Here is a 12,276-nt window from a genome sequence, read left to right as displayed (position 1 = left end):
CACCCGAGACCTAAGATCCAACACCCCAAATCCTCCAATATGGCCGGATCCAACCCTAAAGGCCGGTGCATGGCCTCCTCGATCCAAGAGGAGGACATTACGAGGCTTTGGGAGGTCGGATACCTGACCGCTGATATCCAGCACAGGCTTCTAGCTCCAGGGCAGGTTATCCCTACACCGGAGCCTAATGAGAGCGTTCTGTTCGTCCCTCACTTCCTTCGCGGCCTGGGCCTCACCCTCGACCCCTTTGTGAGGGGGCTCATGTTCTACTATGGGTTGGATTTTCATGATCTGGCTCCGGACGCTATCCTCCATATCTCGTCGTTCATTATTGTGTGTGAGGCTTTTCTCCACGTCACCCCACACTTTGGCTTATGGCTCAAGACCTTCAATGTGAAGCCGAAGATGATTGAGGGGCGACATGCAGGGTGCAGAGGTGCCATAATAAGCAGGAACACCGATGCCCCATGGCCAGAGGGTTCTTTCCCGGAAGTATCCGATGTATGGCAACGGAGGTGGTTTTATGTTACGGCTCCCAGAGGCACAAAGTGGGTAGCCGCCCCCGAGTTCCTCTCGGGCCCTCCGTCATAGTTGGCGTCTTGGACCGACATAGGATGGAATTGGGGGCCCGCTGGCGATGTACCAGTACTGCAGAATCGCATCCGGGAGCTTCTTGAGAGGGACATAAATCTTGTCAGCATAATTCAAGTGATGCTAATCCGATGGATGTTGCCGTGCAAACGTCGGCCTCTCCGGATGTGGGAGTTCAATCCGGAGGGTCCGCGGACTATTAAGCACTTCTTCGGCCTGAAGCTCGAAGGGATGTGTAAATTATTCTTCGGACCACAAGTAAAGTGTCCGGACACCACTGAGGATGCGAGCCTAAGCTGCAATCGCCTAGATTCCCAAGTAAGTAACCTTACAGCCGGACACTTTGTTTATATTTGTCATAACCATTATTCTGAAAACCCTTCGTGGCCAGCAATGGCTCAACAAGGCGGAGAGAATCAGGTGTCCGGCGCCACTTCCTGAAGGCTCGCCTGGTCCAACCGTTGCCAAGATTCTTGGTCGGGTGCTCAGCAAAATGCCCTTAGGGAAAGGCGAAGGAAAGGGCACTGAAGCCGAACTTCACACACTACGCATCCAAACCAGGGGAATCGTTACCTCCCCTGAGGAGGATAGTCGAGAAGGGGAGTCTAAAGCCTCCTCCCCGCGCAGGAAGAAGAGGGCCGCCTCCGAAGACTTGGGGACGGAGATGCCCAAGCAAGGGAAGAAGGTATCACCAGGGGGCTCTACCGCGACGGGCACCCTCACCGCATCGTGCCCACCAACGGGCCAGCCCTCCACCGAGCTGTAAGTTAATCGTTAATTCGAAGGTACAGCGTTTCCCCGAGATCCATAACCAGGATTCGTCTTTTGTAGTCCGGCTAGCAGCTCTTCTCAACAGAGTTCGTCTTCGGGGTATCTTCCTCCGGAGATGATGGAGAGTGAGACCCCACCCACCTCTCCGCCTCATGAAGCGGGCGACACTGAGGTGTCTTCACGGAGGAGTCCGGTTCTGCCGAAGCCGGAAGCTAATAGGTCAGCCGCCCTGAGCCCGGAGCGTTTGGCTCCCACGGGGGGTGATGAGAAGGGTCCGGCATAGTTTGATGTCCGGCCGGACGTACTGACAGGTCTTATGGAGCAAGCTGCGCTCTCGGAGGAGGACCGCTCATTAATGAGCGCGGTGCTTAAGAAGATTTCATCCTCTACAAGCGGTTTGAATGAGGCATTTACGATCCTTCTCAGAGGCTTTGAGGTATGTAGTAAAAAATGTACTATTTTTTGGCAGTGAGGCACGCGCTAGGTGTGCTCCATATGGATAGTAGCCCCTGAGACTCTGGTTGCCCGCCCTAAGCGGCAAACGGAGGATCATATTTTGTAAGTAATGATTGCGCTGTACATGTGTGCAGGTATCTAAGGATCCGGCTGCCAAACAGTCGTTGAAGTAGCCGAACTAAGGAGGCAAATTGGATCTATTGATGCTGATATCATGCTGGTGAACAAGCGGCTGGATGAGTCAAAAGGTATGTGCTCTTCTGTCCTTATTTATATAGGAAAATATGAGGGTGGCATAATATTAATGCAATATGCTTGGACTACAGACGGTGCTGCTGCCGTGGAAGCCCTGAGGGCAGAACTTGCCCTGGCCAAAGAACAAGCTCGAGTTAGCAATGCGGCTGCCCTAAAGGCGGCCGAGGAATTCAGAGCCGAACAGGCTGCTCATCGCCGAAGCAAGGAAAAGATAGCCGAAATGGCTGTGGAGTTAAAAAATGCCGCTGACCGGTATGAGCTCCTTAAAAAGGAGCATGAGGATAGTTCGGCCGACCTGAACAAGGCACTTAATGCCACCAGGGAGATGCGGACCGAGCTCAGGGGTGCGCGGGAGGAGCTTCAACAGGCCGGTAAAATCGCGGCTGGGGGCTCCTACTTACTACGGATGAAGTTTCTGGATCCGAAGTATGCTCCCTTGGATGGACGCTGGAGTCTGGCAGATGCGTATGCGGATTTGGCGAAGAGTACAGCTGACGCTGCCAAGTTCTTCGAGGATCAAGGTGATAAGGAAGTGGAGAAGCTTTTCTGGTCGCAATTCAATGCTCCCACTCACCCGCTGCCATTAAGTGAGAAGATGGTTGCTGTAGCGGACCTTCACGGGCTGTCCGGGCTGGCAATGCGGTCTGTAATAGACCATCTTTGGTCGAAGGGGCCTAAGTCGGACAGTTACTTTGGTTTGGTGCAACAATTCCTTGGGGCCATGCCTCGGATCGATGCCATGAGGAGGTCGGCGTGCATAGAGGGTGCACGAATGGCTCTTGCCCGCATTAAAGCCTATTATACGGATATGGATGCCACCAATGTAGCGACCCAGGATCCAGTTGGAGGACAATATCCGGCCGAGCACTACTTGGCGCAGGTCACAGAAGGTGCCCACCTAATAGAGGCGCAATGCTCGAAGCATGTATTGTTCGAGTGACAAATCGAATCATTGTAAAAACAATGTTTGTTTTGATTATGAGGCTATATTTATACTTTTTGCCGGAAAATATGATTGTGTCCCCTGTGCGACCGTTTTTATATAGATATATAAGTAATCCGAAAGTTAGCAGTCGTTGGCTTCAGCCCCCACGCATACAATGCGGGGGTGTTCGCGAAAGATATGCGTAATCACACTTGAACCAACGTCTTGGTCCATTAAGGAGGTGATCGCACGTCGAACTAGGCAACCGAACTATATAGCTGTAACACTTTTGCTTAGCCATGGGAGTCTAACGGTGGGGCTACTAAGTAGCCCCTGGTACCTTCGTGTGCATCCGAATACGGGCGCGTATGTACATGGCCGGGAAACGGCCCTTCGTTAATGCGGAGGAATCCTAAAGATTCCAGTGAGTCTTTGAGTGGTTGAACAGTCTCTCACTGTATCATGACAGTCAGTTCTCGGCTTTCTCTACTGAGGTGCTCATCCGGAATAACCAGGGCACAATCACAGTAGTTCTCCTTTGGCCGCCTTAGCCGATAAGAATGGAACATAAGGCGGCAAACCCAGGAGCCGGGCAAACCCAACATTTGACCAAAGACATGATTCGGAGCTGATGCATATAAGGCCAAACTCGTGACGATGAACACTCCCGAAGGTATTCGGTCTTTATAATAGAAAATAGGCTGAAGAAAGCCTATTATAAACCCTGCATTTCCAGGTACGTGTGTTTAATCTGTCATGGCGAAATGCCAATAACGACAGTATCCTCTGTGGGTATGGAACCCATGGGATGGTTAAACAACAAGAGGCAATAGAAAAGGTTTACACAGGGGCTTAATCTAAAAAGAAACCTATTGAACGGGGCCCTGCTGCACGTCTCTGCCTTTGTCTCAGTTGTGCCGTATCCTGGAAGGGTATCGCGCGAACGTTGTCTATGAAAAAAAGAAACCTCATGGGAGAGTACAATGTACGTATGCGATGGATAATAGAAGTGTAAGATGTTGGCCTGCCAATAAGGTTGAGCCAATCGTGGGGCTGTATTAAATATTTATAGCCCCTGGTGTCCTCTATGGGATTGCATATACGGTGCCCTGGTTCAGTTTTATCCGGGCTACCGGAGTCGTCTAACCGTGTCTGTGGTCTTAATGACTAGTCATGTTTTCTGATATTGGAGGCCGCTTATAGTCTGGCCGCTAAGGCCGTCGCGTGTTCCTCTGTGCGTGAAGAGCGCTCTGTGATTCCGTTAACGGTGATGACGCCACATGGACCGGGCATCTTGAGTGTAAGGTAGCCATAATGTGGTAATGCGTTGAAGCAGGCGAAGGCCATTCTTCCAAGCCATGCATGATAACCACTTTGGAAGGGTGCGATGGTGAAGAGTAGTTCTTCGCTTCTGGAGTTGCCTGGGGAGCCAAATGTTACCTCCAGTATGACGGAGCCCCTATCGTAGGCTTGAACGCCTGGTATCACCCCTTCAAAGGTGGTGTTTCTTTGGCTAATTCTGGATGGCTTTATCCCCATCCTGCGGACAGTGTCCTCGTATATTAAATTGAGACTACTGCTGCCGTCCATGAGGACATGGGTGAGACGGTATCCGTCGATTATTGGGTCAAGCACCAAGGCCTCCGATCCTCCACGCCGAATACTAGTTCGGCCATCCACGTGATCAAAGGTGATCGGATAAGACATCCAGTAGTTAGGTGTGGTATGATGGGCTCTATATCATGCGCGTCTCTATGCGCGCGTTCGTGCCTTCTCGTGGATGTGTGAGTCGCGTGGATCATGTTTACTGTTTTAACCTCTGGCGGGAATTTTTTCTGTCCCCCAGTGTTCGGTTGGCGAGGTGCATCCTCGTATTTACTTGGTGTTTACCTCCCCTTGTGTTCGGCATTTAATTTGCCGGCCTGCTTGAAGACCCAGCATTCTCTATGTGTGTGGTTCGCAGGTTTCTCGGGGGTGCCATGAATTTGGCATAGTCTGTCCAGGACTCTGTTTAGACCGGACGGTCCCTCTTTACTGCCTTTAAATGGCTTCTTTTGATGATCAGGTCGAGAGCCCCTGAATCCGGCATTGACCGTTGTGTTATCCGGGCTCTCTTCCTTGTTTTGGCGTTTGTTTTTATTACACCGTGGCTTCTCGTTGCCATCCCTTATTTCGGATGTGCTGGGGTTGCTGGTGCCTTTACGGGCTAGCCAGCTATCTTCACCCGCGCAAAAGCGGGTCATAAGGCTTGTTAAGGCTGCCATTGTCCTTGGCTTTTCTTGGCCGAGGTGTCTGGCGAGCCACTCGTCGCGGATGCTATGTTTCAATACCGCTAAGGCTTCGGCGTCCGGACAATCAACAATTTGATTTTTCTTAGTGAGGAATCTATTCCAAAGCTTGCGGGCGGACTCTCCGGGCTGTTGGATTATGTGACTTAGGTCGTCCGCATCTGGGGGCCGGACATAAGTCCCTTGAAAATTGGCCCTGAAAGCATCCTCGAGTTCCTCCCAACTCCCAATTGAATTTTCAGGGAGGCTTTTCAACCAGTGTTATTGTCGCGACCGGGTTTTCCGGGTAATAAATTTCTAGAAAAGACCGTCGTGCTCATCAGCCCCAGGATTATTGTTAGCTGATGAGGCTCCAACTTGATACAGAAATTCCAAGAAAAATATAAAATATGTAGTACAAGGCCATTCTGGCCTGTGAGTACAACAAATGGTTTCTAGTGGTTGATGGCGGAAGCGGGTTGTGAAACATCTGTGTCTATGGGACTCCATTTCCCACGGGAACAGCTGACCATGTTAATTCCTATCTTCGCGAGGTTGCTATCTCCATTGAGTGGGTTCCGGGGCTGGCATCGCGTCGCTCCTCTCCGTGCGAGCAAAATCTGGCCAAGACAATAGCCAGGGACAAGCCAGTGAGTACTTTGAATGTACTCGCAAACATTATGAACACAGGCATAATATAACCATGATGTGCTAAAAATATTTTATGCTCATGACGTCCGTCAAAAATAGTAAATAAAATACTGATGCGTGCAGGCGGTTATTTATAAAAAAATGCACTACATAGCAGTATTAAAAATTACGAAATAAATAACAAGCAATGCCACAGTCGGGCGTCTGAGCGACACCACATAAAGGGCTTTAAAAGAAATGCCACAGTCGGGCGTCTGAGCGACGCCACATAAAGGGCTTTAAAAGAAATGCCACAGTCGGGCGTCTGAGCGACGCCACATAAAGGGCTTTAAAAGAAATGCCACAGTCGGGCGTCTGAGCGACGCCACATAAAGGGCTTTAAAAGAAATGCCACAGTCGGGCGTCTGAGCGACGCCACATAAAGGGCTTTAAAAGAAACAATCATAATGAATATCCCTGGAGGTAGAACCATCCCAGAGATACTCGATAATAACAATAATATCATGGGTTAGTCAACAATAATAATAATCATCATAGATATCACAAGTCACGAGTAGTAATTCCATTTTTTGGTTAACAGTTTCACCTCCGAAGACCGACACTAAGACCGACACCTGACCCATCCCAGACTGTAATCCTTAACCATGGACACAGCTATTCGAATAGGTTTATTATCTCCAGAGGGTGTACTCTTTACCCACGAGTAACGGATCTCTTTAGTCCATCGGGACTAATTCCATCTACAGTCTTTTTGTTGAAAACACACCTAACTTGCACACACCAGCCTATCTCACACGTATCTGGAATCACCCACGACACCTGTTAAGCAAACTCTAAGTGGGGAGGCTACAACCTCGCGTAGCATGGGATCAAATTTATATCGCGCGCTCTAAGGGGTGGCCTCCCCTCTCGGTCCCAACCGGAAACACCCATGCCCCCGGACCAGGTGGCCTGCCTACCAGCTACAACCGGTATCTTCCACCATGGCCTCTCTGTACGGTGTGTGCTGGAAAGAGGTTGACAACTTACTGAACCGTACTCTACTTGCTGTAGAGACGAGTGGTAGTACGAAACAAGTATGGGGGTTACTGGAACAAGACTCGATCTACGGTCGACTCAGGAGGTTCAAGTATTCCCTGCATGATTAGCATGACGCATATATTTCATCCAACAAAGTCACCGCTCATATCACCTTACCATGCCATACCAGACATAACCGTCCCGACGGAGACCGGCGACAAACTCATGCCTACCCAAGGCCGAGGTTTTTCCGGGTTCCTGCCGGTATGCATGCAAGGCACATGAGGGCGATTATCATCACAAGTGAGTCCATTTCCAACAGCATGGAAATCAACAACATGCACCCATGCATATGATCATATCACATGAAATAACAAGTCCTTCGAAATGCGGTGGTGTTATAAATGTATCAACGATCACACCAAAAATATTATGCCGGGGTTCAGAATGCTTGCCTTCAATGTTGTGGAGGGGTGAGGTGCTCTCCAAAACTTTTGAAAGCTTCTTCTCTCTCCCCAAAATCCTATTTAAAAATATATTTGAATTAACACATATTTCAAAAACAGAACCAAAGAGTTATTTAAAAAAAATTCAAATAAATCTTAAAATAAACTAGATCAAATTTGAGGAAGGTAGGAAAAAGAATCATTTCATTTGGACTTATATTTAAAAAGTTATAGCCAGTCAAAGATTTGGTCAAATCTGTTATTTAAAAATAAAACAGAAAAGAAAACGATTCAGATAGAAATACGCTTTCGGTATAGAGGAGGCGTACTCCTGAAGTTTACGCCTTCACTTAAACACGTGGATGGCGCGGGGTGTCACTGACAGTGGGTCCTAGGTGGCCCACTAGTCAGGTTTGACTAGTCCGCCCCTCCTCCTTCTCCCTCTGTCTCGAGCGGAGGCGGGACTCCGGCGACCAACGTCGGTGAGCGGCGGCTCCTCGCGGCCTCTGGAGGGCGGGGATGGATCCGCGGATCGAGGGCGATCCTGCTGGTAGTCGCTGGGTCGGCGGGGACGGCGTGTGCTGTCGGCGGCGAGCTCCTCGGCGGAGGAAAGCTTCGGGGGAAAGTGGTTTCGGGGCGGCGGTGGTTCTCGATCGAAATGGAGCAGGGGGAAGTGTTCAGGGGAGGCAGAGAAGGCTTCTGGTGAAGAGATTGGAGAGGGGGAAGTTCTGGTTGCGCCGAACAGAGCCGGGAGGCGGCGGTGGCCGAACTGACCGGAGAGGTTGAAGAAGACCTGCTCCCTTCCAATTGGTGGCGATGGGGGCGCTAGTGAGACGGTGTGAGGCTACCTGAGGGCTCGGAGACGCTCGGGGCTTCCTTAAATAGGCGGTGGAGGTCGGTTCCGTGGCGGCCGAATAAGCTCTCCGGCGAACCTCCTCTCTGTAGCTTGCAGGGCAACATGGCAGCGACGAGCGCTAGAGGACGAAGTTGTGGATGAGTACGCACTGCTCACAGGGGCAGGTGGCGAGTGGGAGTGGCTTGGGTGGCACCGACATGGCCAGAGGCTGTTGGGCGGCGGCGGCGGCTAGCGCTTGGCCTGTCGGGCACGGCGGGGCTGCTTGGCGTGTTGCGGTGAGAAGGGGAGTGCGTGGCGAGGTGCTGCCGTGTGGGCCAAAGCCAGGGGGCCAGCGTGTCGGCTCGGCCGCGTGGCTGCAATTGACGCGCTCTGGGCGCGTCCAGTGCACGCACAGAAGGTGTTTGATGAAATGCCATGGTAGCCAAAACTGCTAGGGATCAAGTGCAAAACCACAGGTCTGGGTTGGAGACCATTAGTAGGCTATTGGACAACATGGTTTGGACAGATGGACAAGTCCATCATACAAATCTATAATCATGCCAAAACTGTTCATGCCCATAAGGTGTTTGACAAAATGCCAAGGGCACTTAGGCATTTCTTGGAGTGGCCAAAATCTCCAGATCAGTGTCTCTGTGGAAGAAAGAGAGAGTGGTGATGTTAGTTGGACAAAAGCAGAAACTTGTTAGTGCAAGTTTTACAAAACTTCAATTCTGGACAGGAAATAAATGACATTATTTCATGAACCAAAAATGACCCAAAAGGTGCATGCTCCTGGACTTATGGGTTTAACATGGGGGACTACAAGTAGGAGAAATGATCAAGGGTTAAAGAGCAAGTAAAAACATGGTTGCTGTACAAACCATCAAGTTGGTCCAGAATGAAGATGAGGTTGATTCACTCAAATTTTTCAAAGAACATAAATAGGTTTTTGCACAAAGTGAAACAATAGGCTCCTACTGACCTCCCCTAATTTTTGTAGAAGTTTTAAAGAAATATTTAAATAGGTTGTAGTGCAAAAAGCACTTTGGACCAGAGATGAAAAATTGAGTGTAGGGCTCAAAATATTTCATGAATGAAATATATTTTAGCATAAAAGTGATTTAAAAACATCACATGACATCTCCAAATTTTTGTGGGAATTTTAAGTGAATTTATCAAATGGTTGTAGTTCAAATATGGCCATTTATCCTAGAAAACCCTTTTCAAGAAAATAAAGATCAAGCAACCTAATTATTTAATTAGTTACACTGATAAAAGGAAAGTTTTTCTTGAGAGGTTAAACAAGTCCAACAACATTTTTGAAAAGTTTTCTCTTTGGGAAAAACTCATCATAACAGGGAAGGAAATGATTTAAACAAAATCAAAATGGAGCTCAAAAAATTCAAAGTTTTAAATCCTGGCAAAATTTTATTCCATTAAAACAAGGCCAAAATTTTGGGGTGTCACAATACTAACCCCCTTAAAAAGAAATCTCGCCCTCGAGATTTGCTAAAAGCGGTGTTAAGAAAATAATTACGCAATGACGATGTGGCTACAGTGAGAGGGCAATAAGTGGTGAAAAACCACAGTGTGAAAAACTGGGGCTGCGCGGAAAAGTCTACGGTTCGGGACAAAAACGGGTGATTTCTACACTGGATATAAATTTAGGATAACTCCTAAATTTAGATATACGCTGGTTGTACCCGAGAGCACAGTGCTCTCTCTGGCCGACAGGTGGACCCGGGGTCCACTGTCAGTCTCCTCTTCTTCTCCCTCTGGCCCTTTCTTCCTCCTCTCTCCCGCGCGCTTTCTCCACCGGCGACGCCTAGTGTGTAGGGAATCTAGGCCGTACCGTGGTAGTGCGCGGCATGCTAGCTGCCGGTGCAGCGTGCACTCACCTCGTGGGCCAGCGCGCTGTCGGCACTGCTCGCGGATTCGACTCCGAACACCGGCGATCGGCGACGAGCGGCATTGGTGGACTTCGCCCACCGTACACCGAGCTCGAGCTATAAAAACGGCCGGGGTGCCTCTCTCTTCTTCCTCACAACTGGCCTCACTTCTCCTCCTCCTTCTTTCTCCGTTACTGCTTACAGAAGCTCGGTCGAGGCTCTAATGGCGGAGGCGATGCCGGACTGGTTTGTGATCCTGATATGCAGAGGGCTGGCGACGCTGCTGGGGCTCTCTGTGCTCCTGTGCGCGATAATCTTCGACGAGTATCGCGATGCTGCGGCTCGGGTGTTGGTTCTCCGCGGTGGTGGTGATCATGAGGAGTAGATGGGGTGTGCCGGGTGCTAACTGTTGTTAGGGGGGTGATTAGCTGGATGTAACACCGTTGCAAAGTTTTGCAAACAGTGTATGTGTCCGAATGATTATGGTTGTGAGTCTTCTCGTGGTGCTGAGTGAAATTAAATAATCCACGTCGTGAGAAAGTGTAGATGTAGCAACTCAGGGAAAAGAAAATCTCACTCCAGGGTTTTGCGAGGGAAAACAGTTAATTTAAAGGAGCATACACCACAACAAAAACTACACACATTAGCAGATGCCAAATAATTGACTCGTCGTACAAACTCAGGGTATTACGCATAAGTCACACACATAAATAAATGCTGGAAAGAACAAATACAGTAGTGACGTCTAAAATGAAAATGGTAACTGGGCGGGGTCCTGATAAAATGTCTCTGGTAAAGGGATACATTCTTCTTCAATTGGAGGCAGTGGATTAACCAGTCGATGTATGCGTCTCTCCGTGTCGGGTCTCAGTGGTCTGCCGATGGCAATCTGAGGATTTAAATCTGCGAGGCTCTGGAGATAATCCATCACTCGCTGGTTTAAATGCTCTTGAGCAATTATGTACTGGATAAGGTTGGCCAGAACTGGGTCTCTCTCAATACGTCCACCAGGAAAAGATGTAACTTCTCCGGGTGCTGCACGACTCGGAAAGTAATGATATCCTCGTTCGCGGGCATAGGGTACTGCGGATCGAAGACGAGCAATCGCTTCTTTCGCAGCAGCTTCTATGGCCAAGTGTGGGGTTGGCATAGATTTCCCCACGAAGGAAACTTCCGTTGGATCTTGGTTGGGGTCTACAGGAGGAATGTGTACTGCTGCCCAATATTCCGAGGTGGATGGGGTGATCCTCGATTTGAACAGCTCGTACTGGGGTGGCTGGGTAGAACCCATGGTACTGCGGGTAAAATCCCACAATATTTTGACAAAGCTACCTGGGGTTGCATCTGGGGTTCTCAGATGAATGCTGGGGTTCGGCATGACAGGAAAAAGCGTGAGTGTTGTGCACAAAGTGAGGGTTGCTGGGTAAGGTCACAAGGTGGCCTTTATATAGCAATGGAGCCGGATCGTTTTACCGTGGTGAAAGGTAAAAATTTGCCAGCTTAGCTCCAAAGGTCGGGTCAGTGTCAAAGATACACATATCTCATAAAAAGACGCGTTACTGTGGTTGTCGTCGGGTTGGTTTTGGTAGTTGTGCCCGGAAAAATATGCAGCTATGCGCTGACCAATTATGCAAGGCTACTATTAAGACAGAGGCACAACGACAGGCTGCGTTAATATACACGGTCGCGTGATTACAAAGCGAGGATACATTGGAACTTGGTGCTACTCATACTGCTTAGTCTACCTCGTTTATGTCTAAACGGGTGTGCCTGGTGGATGTCGAGGCTTCTCCACGTGTCTCTCTGCCGGGATTAGTCGGAGATGGCGGAGGAACTGCAGGGTCGGGGTAGTGAGAATGACCATTGCGGGGATTGTTGGCCACAACCCCATTGGAGTGTGCTCCCAATATGCGACGAAGCACTTCTGGGGTTATCGCAGCACCTTGGCCGATGGCTGGGGCAGATCTCGGGGTCTCGATCGGTTGTCCAAACAGCACGACTGGGTTGTCGGTGTTGGGCTCGTTTTCTTCTCTCGCCGGGGCTCGACGAACCAGCTCTCCACGAGCTGCGATCAGATCAACAGTGATCTGGTCGAACAGTGCCTCTAGTGCACTTACATAGCGCACTAGGTGCAATAATGCGGGGTCCGTCTCGTGATCTCCATTGGCAA

The sequence above is a fragment of the Triticum dicoccoides genome, chromosome 7B, assembly GCF_002162155.2.
Source record: "Triticum dicoccoides isolate Atlit2015 ecotype Zavitan chromosome 7B, WEW_v2.0, whole genome shotgun sequence".
Classification (NCBI taxonomy): Eukaryota; Viridiplantae; Streptophyta; class Magnoliopsida; order Poales; family Poaceae; genus Triticum; species Triticum dicoccoides.
The sequence above is the reverse complement of the archived record's forward strand: the minus strand, read 5'-3'. Positions refer to the sequence as shown.